The 13,572-nt window shown below is 49.8% G+C and overlaps 1 protein-coding gene and 1 pseudogene across 1 annotated transcript in view; both read left to right on the top strand.

The window, feature by feature from the left end:
• The window catches only part of LOC142567775 (WD repeat and HMG-box DNA-binding protein 1-like), a 350,415-nt gene that overhangs the window by 89,668 nt on the left and 247,175 nt on the right, over positions 1–13,572 (top strand). The window lies entirely within an intron of this gene.
• On the top strand, positions 2,655–8,737 carry LOC142567751 (uncharacterized; annotated as a pseudogene).

Below are 13,572 nucleotides of genomic sequence, written 5' to 3'. Positions count from 1 at the left end.
GAGGTGGGACTAGTCAAGCCGCCGTTATGCAGCTTTTATCCTGCCATCCCTACCGCTTTGTATATATCAGTGTACTTATGTGGTAAATAAACTTCTTCTTCTTCTTCTTATGTCAGCTGTCTTACGCTTGTTGATTAACTGAACCCTATTATATTCACTGAACTGAAATTCACTGAACCCTATTATATCCCATTTGCTGACCTCTAATTGCTCCAATAGCACTGCCAGACTCGCCTCACTAGATAACGTTCTAGCGTTAAACGGTGCCAGGTTCAGGTGCTGTAGCCATAGCTGCCAAATCCTCAGGTGGGCGTCCGCGGATTTGCATACGGGATAGTGCGTCAGCGACTGGGCTGTCTGCGCCGCTGATGTGCCGAATGTCGCTCGTGAAGTCGGATATGTAGGGAAGTTGGTGAATCTCACGGGGACTGTGTGCAGAGTTAATAGAGGCGTAAACGTACGTGAGTGGCTTGTGTTCAGTGAGTATGTAATATTGCCGACCTTTGAGGAAATGGCGTAAATGTTTTATGGCTAAGTAGTCTGCCAGCACTCCACGACTGAAAGTACTGTATCTACGCTGGGCATGCGAGAGCTTTCGCGAGAAAAATGCGTCCGGCTGCCACACGCCATGGACCAACTGTTGCAGCACTCCACCGACGGCGACGTGCGAGGCGTCCACCGTGAGTGACGTCAGGACGTCGCGTATCGGATGTGCAAGGATAGTCGCGTTGGGGAGAGTGAAAACACTTTGGCGGGCTAGTTGGTTTGAATCCATGATGTACGGTTCATCGACATACACAAGTGAATGTTCTTTTTCTGCTGTCACGTTTGTTTCCGCTAGCACGGTATATATTTATCGATGCGTGCGAAAATAAAATCTCTAGTTGATTAGCGCTGTCTCTGTGTGTCTGTTTCTTTCTACGTCCTCGTTCAGTCGCCCTTACACACACTATCATGGTTTGGTGAGGGCTTCCTTGATGGAACTGAAAGCCGTCTCGGCATCTTCTGTCCAGGAGATGAGTACGTTTGCTTTCGTCTGACCGCACAGGACTGCGTTGAGCGGTCGCAAGATGACAGCGTAGCGTGGAATGAATCGTCCATAATAACTGGCAAGCCTAAGGCGTTGCCTTAGTTGCCTTGAGGTGGCAGGTCGCGCAAACTGCACTATAGCTTCCACATGAGCAGCAGGACGAGATATCCTGCGGGCCCCGACGCGATTGCCAAGAAAAGCAAGCGCACCGGCACGAAACTCGTTCTGCGCTCGGTTCACGACTAGCCCGTATTTCCGTAGTCCTTCGAACGTATGGCGCAGGTCAAGTGCGTGAACCATGCGAGCCACGGAGAACCTGATGTACAAATTGTTGAAACGTTTGTGCGGCATTGCGCAGACCGAGTGGCATCCTGAGATGCTCAAACATGCCAAAAGTTATTAGTGTGACTGTCTTTAGTACGTCGGAAGGTTCAGCAGATATTTGGTAGTATGCTTTGACTCCGTCTATCTTGATGAATATTGTGCACCCGTGCAGACGCAGTTAAATCCTGAATGTGTGGGATGGGGTATCAATCCGGTAATGTCACTCTGTTGAGGGTGCGGTAGGCGCCGCACAGTCTCCAGTCACCGGGGGGCTTGGGGACCATGGGTAACGGTGATGGCCATTGACCAGTTGATGGGTGGATGTATCCGAGCTTTAGCGTATGCAGACGACGAGGACATTGAAGAACTGCTGCACCCTCAGTCACAATGCGATGGTTGACGTCGTGTCGTCAACTGGTCATTCAGAGAAGGCACGCTGAAGAGATCTGACAACTCTTCGACAAGTGAAGACGACGGTGGGGAGACTTTGGCATGTGCTTCTACAAGATACAAGGGTGGTAAGCGAGACGTGACGCCTTGAGGTTTGTTTTTGGAATTCAGGAGACGGCTACGGGAGAGGTCGACCACGTGCTTAAAATGCCAGAGGAAATCCGCACCAATAATTGGCAGAGCGACGTCGGCGATCAAGAAGATCTTTCTGAACGTCCTTCTCAAGCCGTTGTCAAGGGTCATAGGCTTCTGTCCGTATGTTCGTACCATTAACGGTGGTAACAGGTGAGGTTGTGAGGCGTCGGCGTCGGTCCTTGAGCATAGAAGGGATTAGGCACAACTTCGCACCGGTGTCGATGAGCCCCCGGTGACTGGAGACCGTGCGGCGCCTACCGCGCCCTCAACAGAGTTGCATACCTTACTGACGTAGTCGGGGATGTGAAATAGGCGGCCGGTTCTTGCGCCGAAAGCACTCTCCGCCTTCAGTGTGAGGCGGGCGCGTTCCTAGTAAACGTCCAAGGTTGGCGGCACTGGTGAGCGTGGACTCTGTACCCGTGATGGTACGAACAGATGCCGCGGTGAGTACTCGGCGAACTGACGCGACTGCGGGAGTGGCGGCCGTCGCGTGGCGCGCAACAGTGATCATAGGCCTTGAGCAAGTTCATTTGGGTGGTCAGCTGGTCGGCCTTGCGATTGAGCATCTCGATGGCAGCGAGTACGGGTGTACGGCATCCGTGATCTTATCAGCCATCTGTGCTAGTGTGTCAAGCGATTCGGATGACGATACGCTCAAGGTCATCCATAGCTGATGAGGCAGTCGCTGTAGGAACAGCTCGCGTAGGATGGAGGCATGCAATGCAGCAGAGCGGTCTCGGATGAGGTGCTGCAGGCGACGCAGAAGCACCGTGGGTTTTCTGTCACCAAGCTCCCAAAGCGGTAAGCCGTTGCAGTTAACGCTGTTCGGACTCGTATGCCGGCGCATGAGTTCTGTCTTCAGAGCATCGTACGGGTCTTGAGGACTCGAGGAGCGCAGAACATCCCTAACGATGACGATGACAGGAGGCGCTAACGCACCGATGAAGTGGTCGAACTGTACGTTTTGTGGCGTCATGCGGTGCCGTCGAAAAAAAAGTGGGTGTTTCCACTAGTGGTGCAAGGCTGGGGCACAGCAGAGCTAGTTCCGGCTTTTCCTAAGTATTACTAGGTTTGGCGAGGTTATGCATGGCTCGGGTAGGTTCATACGAAGTGTTGCTAGGTTTTCCTAAATCATACGAGGTTATGCATGTCCTCACTATGCTGATACTAAGGGTCGCCAAGATTCGTTAAGTTTAGCCAAGTTCTTGCGAGGTCATACACGGCCAGGGCGGTAAGCCACGCAAGCGCCAGCAAGTCACACGCACGCATACAAGCCACGGTACGCGCATGATATTTATTATGTACAGTGCTTGAGTACCAGTCGTCATCATCGTCGGTCCGGTTTTCGACCTCTACGTCCGACCGTGGTCGTGGTCGTTGTCGTGGTGGGTGGCGTCGGGGAAGGCTTCGCGAAGAACTTGTAAGGCAGAGATCTATTCAAAGTTCTGCACCGAGCTCACCGTGGAAAGATGCACGTCGAACCAGAGCCGGTCACAGACGCGGCAGCTGGGCCCGATGTCTATGCCGATGACTTCGCGCTGGATGTGGACCTCCCATGAATTTCAGGGCTTGGCGTCGGAAGTTCTCGGTGACGCGAAGGCCCGAAACCCAATTCCCGGAGGTGTCAAGCATTCAGTCTGCAGCATTCATTGTCTATGGCGCGAAACTCGGGAGGCTCGGCGACGGCCTCGCCGCAATGCGCAGGATCGGCTTTCCTTCGTCGATCGTAGTCCCACTGAGCGGCACGCCGAGCTTCCTTGTGCGTCACAGACGTGACAGCTGTACCCAAACTCTGTGCCCATAAATTCGTGCTGGAATCGGACGTCCGCACCCCCCGTGTCTCGGTGGGCTTGACGCTGGAAGTTTTCGAGCATGATCTTGGATCGTAGCGCGAAATGACACTGACGCAGACAGGAGCAGACAGGACGAGCGGATGCCGTCCTGTTTCACGCTTGAGCTTATCCAGAGCAACACATTACAGTTTTCAGATCTGTGTTTAACGTTCCAGGAGGAGCATTTCTGTTGGCATTATTCGCCTAGCGCTACGAAGCCACGGCTTGAATTTTCTTCTTGTCATTCCAAACTTGCTAAACAGGGGATAGCTCATTCAACTCTTAGCTGCCATTACTAAGTCATGTCCACACAATATGCAACAAAGTTTTTCATAACAGATCTAAAGGCTTGGAAAGGCTTGGAAAGGCTAGTTATCCTGTGCATTTATTATCGCGAACCTGCGAAAAACTTTTAAAATGGGTACAAAGCCCCGGTAAGAAACAAGAAAAACAGAAAAAGGAAGAAAGGTTTGCTGTGGTACCCTATGTACATAGGTTATCCCATGGTTTGCGGAACGTGGCCAATAGATATTGTGACAGTCGGTCATGTGGAAAGAAGACGACGCTGATGTTGGTCTTAGAGACGACAAAGAAGAGTTTAGCATCATCGCTGCTCTACGCTTGTTGGCTCCGCCATTAAAAGCCACTTGTAAATAGACGAACGCTTCTTCCTTCCCGTAACAATATCACGTCAATATAGTTTTCTGGGCCCCCCGCAAGTTGTCTAACATGTGCCCTATGATAAATAGGAAACATGAACAGGGTGGCAAAAAAAAAAAGAAAAGATGATTGCTGCGTTAGACATCTGTCTCCTTTTGTGCCTTGTAACACTGGTATAGATTATCAGATTCCACTCAAGTGCGGGGAAACTTACATTGGACAGAGCGGCAGGTGCATTATTATTAGACTACAACAACACAAACATTCACTAAACAACCCTGATGCATCACATCTAGCGTCACGTTGTTTCAATTGTGGTTGTAAACCTTTCTTTGAAGACACAAAAATTCTTTCCAGACACAAATGCCAAACCACATGGGGAATAATTGAGGCATTCCACATCAAAAGATTAAGGGACACTAACGTTAGCAATGCATCTTTGTCTCTGTTATAATGCGAATTTCAGTATCTTCGCAATACGTGTATTAATCTTAAGTAGTCTTTGTTTGTGTTGTTTCCTTTTTTTGACTTCCATACCTCCTGATATGTTTAGCGCATGTTTTCTTTACGTTGTCACGTGCTTATGCTGCTGTTCTTGCAATCACACACACACACACACACACACACACACACACACACACACACACACACACACACACACACACACACACACACACACACACACACACACACACAAACACACACACACACATATATATATATATACATATATATATATGTGTGTGTGTGTGTGTGTGTGTGTGTTCTTCGTTTTAATAAAAATTTAGTTGAGAGTAGTGCTCGTCCTGTCTGCTCCTGTCTGTGTCTGTGTCACTTCGCGCTACAATCCAAGGTCATGTTGCCGTACCAACTCACCCAACTTTCTATCCTTTTGTTTGGATCAGTCGCAGGCCGGGATCGCTTCCTCGGCGGCGTCGAGCGTGCAGGCGCCGACTCTAGCGCACGGTTCGCACAGACCCTTGAAACCCTTGAATATCCTTGATATTGACAGTATAAGTTCAAGGGCCCTTGAAACTACTTGAATACCCGTGAGCTCCTTGTAATCCTTGAAAATCCCGTGGGATTTGTTCCGATAGAGAAAATTAACGATGTACCTCTGCAAGTCACACTGATTTTAAAGGCCCTTTCGCTTACAAATGCCCATGAAAACAAGCTGTGTTGACTAAAGGGCAACATCAAGAAGTTTCGGTTTTAAATCCCGCGTCCCCTATGTCGTCTGGCAACTAATATCGGAAATCGAATCCAATCCAATGCGAGGCATATCGCTTCGTCGGTTACAGTGCCTAGAATATACTCTAGTGCACCGTCCGAGTGTCTGCAATGCACGGGCAGTGGTGCCTGCCGCCGCGGGCCACCAGACGGCGATGCCTGTCGGCACCATGCTAAACCGTGGGGAGTTCGAATGGCGTTCATTTGCGATGCGTTGATTGCAATGCGTAGTTCAGTTCGCGCCTTGCTGCCGCTTTCGTTGCAATCTTTTCTTCTTGTGAGTGGGTGTTTCGCGTCTATGTGTGCGCTCGTCTGTCAAAAGAAACTTTAGAAAGGTCGCGAAACTGCGATTTCCCAGACAGACGTGGAAAGAAACGGCTCCTCATTACCCAGCGCGTCCGCAGACCCCGAATGTATCGCGGATTGAGACAAGAACATAACAGAGGTAGATCGCCGGACAAATGGGGAGGCTTGCGTCGTGTCTAGCCTGAAGTCCGCCCATGCCTCAGCATAGTCCGGCACAGTCTCGTAGTACAGCGCACCAAGCGGCCAGCGGCGGCAGGCGTCACTCTCGGTGCTACCGCGACACCCGCGCTCGGCGCACTAGTGAGTGCTCTTTTAGGCACTATAGTTGGACTGTCTGTCGGCCTCGTGCACGCCATTTCAGTGAAGTTCGCGTTTGCGTTGTGTGTTTGTTTTGACAAGATACCAGGTGGGAAGTGCAAGTTTCAGTCTGCGTGGCTGCAACATACGGACTATTGTCACTGGGTGAGACCGGAACCCAGCGATCCTTATCGAGCAAAGTGCGCAATATGTCAGAAGACGGTCGACATTGCAACGATTGGGGAATCTGCCTTGAAGAGCCACCAGAAAGGCGCGAAGCACCGATCCAAAACTGCAGCAGGTGAGGGCTGCTCATCCGTTGCAAGTTTCGTGCAAGCGGGAAATCTGACGTCCGCGGCTCCTTGTAAGCGTGAAACCACGGCAACTTCCTCTCGGGCTGCGACACTTGACGAAGACTGCAGAAAGCATGATTCCGTGATCGAAGCCGAAATTTTGTGGATGATGAAAGTTGTGTCGTCACACTACTCCTACAGCTCCAGTGGATCCATTTCCCAGCTATTCCAAAAGATGTTTCCGGATAGCGAGGTTGCGAGAAGCTTCACTTGCTCTGAGAAAAAATGCGCGTATGTCGCGTGCCACGGTCTACGCCCATTTTTCACTTCGCAGGTACAACAAGTGATGGAGAAGTCTCACAATTTTGTTGTCCTTTTTGACGAAACCTTGAATGAATACCTGCAAAGAAAACAACTTGATGTTCACGTCAGATTGTGGAACAACTGTGAGGTGACAACCAGATACCTGCGACATTCATGGGTCACAGCACAGCGGACGACCTTATGCAGAAGTTGACGGAAACACTCCTGTCTTTTCCCCTGAGCAGGATTGTGCAGCTCTCGATGGATGGCCCGAATGTCAACTGGAGTCTTTTCAACAAGTTGCAGCAGCACATGAAGAATGACTTTCAAGTTCAGTGCTTGGATATTGGTTCATGTGGCTTGCACACAGTGCATAATGCTTACAAAGCAGGAATGCATGCGACTAGCTGGCCGCTTGACACCTTTCTGTCGAGCTTATTCTCACTCTTCCATGATGCACCGGCCCGCCGTGAAGATTTCGTTGAAGAAACAAGGAGCAAGCTGTTTCCACCTCCTTTCGTACCCCACCGTTGGGCCGAGAACGTGCCAGTACTGGAGAGAGCCCTGGCTATGTGGGAGCATTTGAGGCACTACACCGAAGCAGTGAGCGACCATAGGCTATCCTTGCCGAAATGTAGAGCGTATGAGAATGTCAGTGATTTTCTAAAGGACCAGCTTGATCTTGCAAAACTGAACTTTTCCCTAAACATTGCAATGGCTGTGCAGCCTTTCTTGACTGTTTTTCAGAGTGATTCTCCAAAGACATTTTTTTTAGCGAAGGAGCTCGAAACTGTCTTGAGGAGCCTCCTTGCAAGGTTCATGAAGCGCTCGGTGTTGACAGAAGCCACGAGCATCACGAAACTGCTGCGAATTGATGTTCATGATACTGCCAATTACACGTCACTTGAGAAGGTGGACGTTGGACGAGTGGCTGAGAAGATCTTAAAGAGCGGAAAAGCGATACCAAGTGTGTTTTTGAATTTAGGGGTAAGTGTCGGAAGTTCATTGTGAACATGATCCTGAAAATCATGGAGAGAAGTCCTATTAGGTACCCTCTGGTTCGAGGGTTGTCATGTTTCGACCCCAGAGAGATGTCAAAGGCAGAAATTTGCCTTGGGAAGCTGACAGTTGTTCTTAACTGTTTAATTGACAGCAAGCTCCTTCCTGAGCACAAGAGCGATATTGTGTGTGCACAGTACATTCAGTTCTGCCAAGAAAAACGGCATAAATTGCAAAACTATGAAAGAGACCAGGAACGCCTTGACGTTCTCTTCGTGCGCCTTTTGAAGCATGACCCGGCGTTCTCGATGTTGTGGGAAGTACTGAAGGTCCTTCTCTTGCTTAGCCATGGGCAGGCGTCAGTAGAAAGAGGTTTCAGTGTAAACAAGCAGATCGCGGTCGAAAATATGGCAGAGCTCTCGTATATCTCACAACGAGTCATCTGCGAGGCCGTGAAAACCCACGGTGGGCTGCTTAACGTTCCGCTGTTGAAAGAACTGAAGTCATCAGTGCGCCAAGCCAGGCATAGGTATGCGTTATACATGGACGAACAGAAGAAGCAAGCTGTAGCACAGCAGGTAACCTTGAAGAGAAAAGAACTCGAGCTAGAGCTACAGAGCATGCAAGAGAAGAAGACAAAGCTTCAAAAAACTCTTAAGTGCTTACAGGAGTCAGCGGATCACTTTTCGGAAGACGCCGAAGCAAAAAAGGACCTGACTTGTCTTGTCAAGGCCAACAGTTTCCATCGAACAGCCAAAGAAAAAGAAGCGAAGATAACAGCTCTTGAAAGAGAAATTAATGCGAGAATAGGGCTCCTTTCCTAAGTCATGTAAGGAAATAAAATTATGCTAACACTCCTTAAATTCTGCCTTTTTGCATCCTTGAAATCCTTGAAATGTCCTTGAATTTTCAGCCAAATATTGTGTACGAACCCTGCTAGCGTTACCTGAACTGAAACTCGCGATACATGATTCGGCTTCGCCTATTCTCAGCTTCGGCGCGGTGTTCCAGATTAGCTCGGCGGTGACGCATCGCTTCTCGCTTGGCAGCACGGCGCTGTTCCTGGTAAGCCGGTTCTTCGGGCGTCCGCACTTTCTTCGGTCTTCCCATGGCGGCGGCTCGTACGCACGTAGTAGCAGAGGCGAGAGGTACGCCTATGCGCCGGCCTTAGTTGCGACTAGCCTGTGACGTCACGACACTGCCCAACGTGCGTGGGGTGCGAGGAGGTTACGTGGCTGCTGCGGCCGCAGGTGGTTGCTATGCAACGCGAGGCGGCGCACAGCTGCGCTGAGTTTTCTGGTAACGTTCCATGGCGGCACGAACACTTAAACAGCTCCCCTGTTAAAAGTGTCTCGATGCTCATAAACCAGAGTTCTGATTCAGTCTGCGAGAATTCGGGTAGCTTGACGATGGCGACGACAGGGTCGGTTGCCATGGCATTCGTCGAGGCGCCGTCGTGTATTGCGGTGTCCATGGTCTTGCGTGACGACAGGTTTCTGCTGGCTTAGCCCAGTGAATCAAATTGGCCTTGCGAGCTCGGGTGGATGAGCAGGTGGCGTGTTGTCCGGCGTTCGTGGTCCCCACATCTGGGAAGACGTGTGGTTTATCATCTCCGACATTGTTTATTGCTCGTCGGTCGAAGACAGACGAAATCATTGAACGCAGATGGTCCGATTTAGAGTTCTGTTCAAGCGCTGGCTGGAGCTCGCGGAGCTTTGTGTGCTGAGGCGCCACCTCGTTATCGTCGATTAAACGCCGATGGCTCGCGCTAATGTCTTGAACTTGCTATCGAATAGCTACTCTTAACTGCCCATAAATACAACCTTAGACTTACAACTCTTGAACTGATATTGCCACATCCTATATGGTCGCCGCGGGTATGTGCCAGGCGATGAGAACGACGCTGAAGTGGCGCGCGAGTGGAAAAACAGAGACGACAACGACGTCTGGCTATTCAATATGGCACGCGCATGTAGACCTTGAAAGTCGCATTAACATCGCCAGACAGGAAAAACAATACGCGGCTCTAGTTACCTTAGATATATGCAAAGCCTATGACAGCATTGAACATACAATTTTAACGAATCGGTTACAGAGCCATTGCTTTCCAGGCTATATAATAGCATGGGTGCATGAATTTTTAAAAGACCGGGAGTTCTATTGTTTTCGAAGCGGCTATTCTTCCAGTAAATATAAGCAAACAAGAGGTGTGCCTCAGGGATCGGTACTTTCACCAGTATTATTTAATATTTTACTGAGCAGAATCCCCGTTCACCCAGCTGTCAGTACATACGTTTATGCTGATGACATTGCCTTTTTTGGTATGGCTAGCGACATATACTCTCTTTACGAAATACTGCAGTCGTATCTCAGGGAACTGGAAGGCTGGCTGGATAGCTTACACTTAAACCTGAATGCTAATAAGTGTGCTATCCTCGTTTTTCCCGTTAAAGACCCAGTATACATATCGCTTAACTATCATCTCGAAGATATCCCACAAGTAGAATCACTAAAATACCTTGGAGTGATTTACAACGGATATCTTAACTGGCGGCCGCATATCGAATATATTGCGACAAAAGGAGCTCGTTCAATGGGCATTTTGCGCAAGTTGAGCAACCGAAGAACAGGTATGCGGAGAAAATCCCTCTTGATGGTGTATAAGATGTATGTTCGTCCGGTGTTAGAATTTGGATGCGTTTTATTCTCAGGTGTCCCAGCATACAAGCTTCGGCCGCTAGTTTTGTTGGAACGAGAGGCGCTACGTATGTGCTTAGGCCTCCCAAAATTCGTTTCGAATGCCGTACTATACCTGGAGGCAAGAATCCCACCCATAATATGCCGATTTCGCCTTCTGACAGTTCAGACTTTCCTAAGGCTATATGAATCCCCATTAAACCGCCTTCAAATTATTTTCCTCTCTAATCCAGAATTATTTTTTCCTATTCATTGGCCCAGGTTTCATAGACCACAGATTATATTTGTGCAAACATTACTTGAACCACTAAATGTGCACATTCGCGAGGTGCTTCATGATAATACGCATTCAAATTACCCAGAGATCAGGTTTGATGACATTTTCCCAAACCACGCGAAGCTCCTCCCTTACGGCATTTTAAACGCCACGTTGCAAGACCACCTGAGCAGCCTAGAAACAAACGTTATCATTGCAACAGATGCCTCACAGTGCGAGGAAAAAGCTGGCATTGGAATATTTTGTCCTGCGCTCGACTGGTCTTTTTCTTTAAGGTTGCCTGATTTTGTGCCTATTTTTCTGGCCGAGTTGTTAGCAGTAATCCTAGCTTTACGTAAATTAGACCCAATTATTACAACGGCTGCCATTCTGACTGACTCCCTTTCAGTATGCTCTTGCCTTACCGCTACTAATGAGTCACCCATGCTAAAACTATTCCGCTTACTAGTTCCTGCCCATGTGCGATGTGTTCATTTGATTTGGGTGCCAGGGCATAAAGGTTTGTTTTTTAATGAAACTGCTGATTCACTGGCAAATGCATCACTATCCGGCCCTGTTCTTCCTATTCTACCAGTGACAGCACAGATCACGGCGACAAGATTTCGGATGCGATCAATAAGATTAGCCTTATCATACCCACATTTGACTGCTTCTCCAGAGTATAAGCACCTGGCATTTCCCTGGCATAGCGAATCCTGTGACACAAAGATGCTGGAGGTCTGCCTCACCAAATTACGCTGCCGCATACCCTCGCTGAATTTCTACTTACACAGGTCGGGTTTGGTTCCCTCCCCCCTCTGTTCTTTTTGTAATGAGGAAGAGACGATACACCACTTTCTTCTATCTTGTCGCCGCTTTACTGCGCTTAGAAAAAGATGGTTGGAAATACCTTTTCGAAGAATTGGCCTGGACTTGACAGAACCTGCAATTCTTTCGTTCGGAGCGTCCACTTTGGGACTCAGCCACACGGATGCATGCTTCGCTGTCCGAACATTCCTTATGGAATCTAAACGAATGCCCTGCTAAATTCCTTTATTTTTGTTTTTACTTTTAAGTTCATTATTACCAATTCAATATTACCTTCCTGATGTTATTTAACAGGCAATTCTGCGCTATTCAATGCTATTTCAATAACTATTAGGAAATTTATGCTCCATAATAATTTCGAATAATCCACACATCTCTTGGCCAATCCCCCATCGTGGGTAGGAGCCACACGCATCACAGGCCACAACAACAACAACAACGACGTCGCGTTGACTGCTCTCATAAAAGTGCTTTTACACGTCCTCTACGCCGGCTATCCGTCTCCTAACAGGCTGCGACACTGGTGGAGGTGCTGGGTAGGATTGTCTCATGCTCGGCACCCCTTCGCGGAGCCATACCTCGAAAGCGCAATCACCTTCGTTCATCGAAACTCCTGTTGACCGGTACAGTCGCCGCCTGCTAGGCCTGACGCCCGAGTTCAGCCCTTTGCAGGACCCTGCTGGAACGCGTCAACCTACTTCTGCCATGGCTACTGCAACTCCATCGCAGGTGACGCTGCAGAATCCAAAGATACCAGAAAGTTTCCACGGCGACGCTTTTGACGATGTCCAAGATTGGCTTGACCAATTTGAGCGTGTCGCCAGTTATAATGACTGGGGCTCCCAGCAGAAGCTGTCTAATGTCTATTTTGCGCCTCAAGACAGTGCGCGGACGTGGTTTGTGAACCGGCAGAGAAATTTGACCACGTGGGATGCCTTCCGCACCCAGCTGCTAGACACGTTCACTAGTAGCGACAGAAGAGACAACGCGCAGCGCCTACTTGAATCCCGTATTCAAAAACCAGACGAGAGCGTTGCCATGTTTGCAGAAGATATGGCCCGCCTTTTCCGCAGGGCAGACCCTGAGATGGCCGAAGAAAAGAAGTTGCGCTATCTCTTGCGCGGAGTGAAGGATGAACTCTTTGCCGGGCTCGTGAGGAACCCACCAACGACAGTGGCCGAATTTACCAAGGAGGCTACCGCTATAGAACGGACACTACAGCAACGGTACCGCCAATATGATCGCAAGAGCTCGCCGGTGAACGCTTCCATTCTACCTGAGAGCTGCAGCACGTCTCTACGTGAAGTCATCAGAGAGATTGTGCGAGAGAAGATCCGGCAGCTCGGGACCTCTCTCATGGCACCAGCGGTGGCTTCTGTCGCTGATATCGTTCGGGAGGAAGTTCGAGAGGCCTTTTCGTCGCCCGACTGGCAGGCGGTGCCGCGACGATTGACCTACGCGGAAGCTGTCTGCCGTCCACCTCCTGCCACTTCGATGCTGCTGACACCGTCGACCACTACGACGCAGCCATCACCGCCACCCCCGACGCCCTATTTTCGATAGTCACAGCCGCCGCCAACTATGCCGTATCGCCGCCAGTCGATCGCTGCGCCTCGTTTCTACAGTGAATCCTCTGCCGGCTACCCGCTTCGAAAGACCGATTTGTGGCGCACCGCTGACCGCGGGCCGCTATGCTTTCATTGCGGCGAAGCAGGACATGTTTACCGCGCGTTGCCACTACCGCGCGGCTGGGTATCCAAAATTTTCCAGCTGCAGTTACCCTGTGTCTGATGCTGCACGTAGCCGCGACGGAAATTCTACAAACTTTTGGCCAGAAGGTTCAACGACGCCTCGATCGCGTTCCCCCTCTCCGGCTCGTTACACCCCACCGACCCGTCGCGAATTTTCTGACGCCTCTAGGGGCAGGTCCCC

Source organism: Dermacentor variabilis, unplaced genomic scaffold, assembly GCF_050947875.1.
Source record: "Dermacentor variabilis isolate Ectoservices unplaced genomic scaffold, ASM5094787v1 scaffold_14, whole genome shotgun sequence".
Taxonomy (NCBI): Eukaryota; Metazoa; Arthropoda; class Arachnida; order Ixodida; family Ixodidae; genus Dermacentor; species Dermacentor variabilis.
Note: the sequence above shows the minus strand (reverse complement) of the source record. Positions and strands in the feature narration are given on the sequence as shown.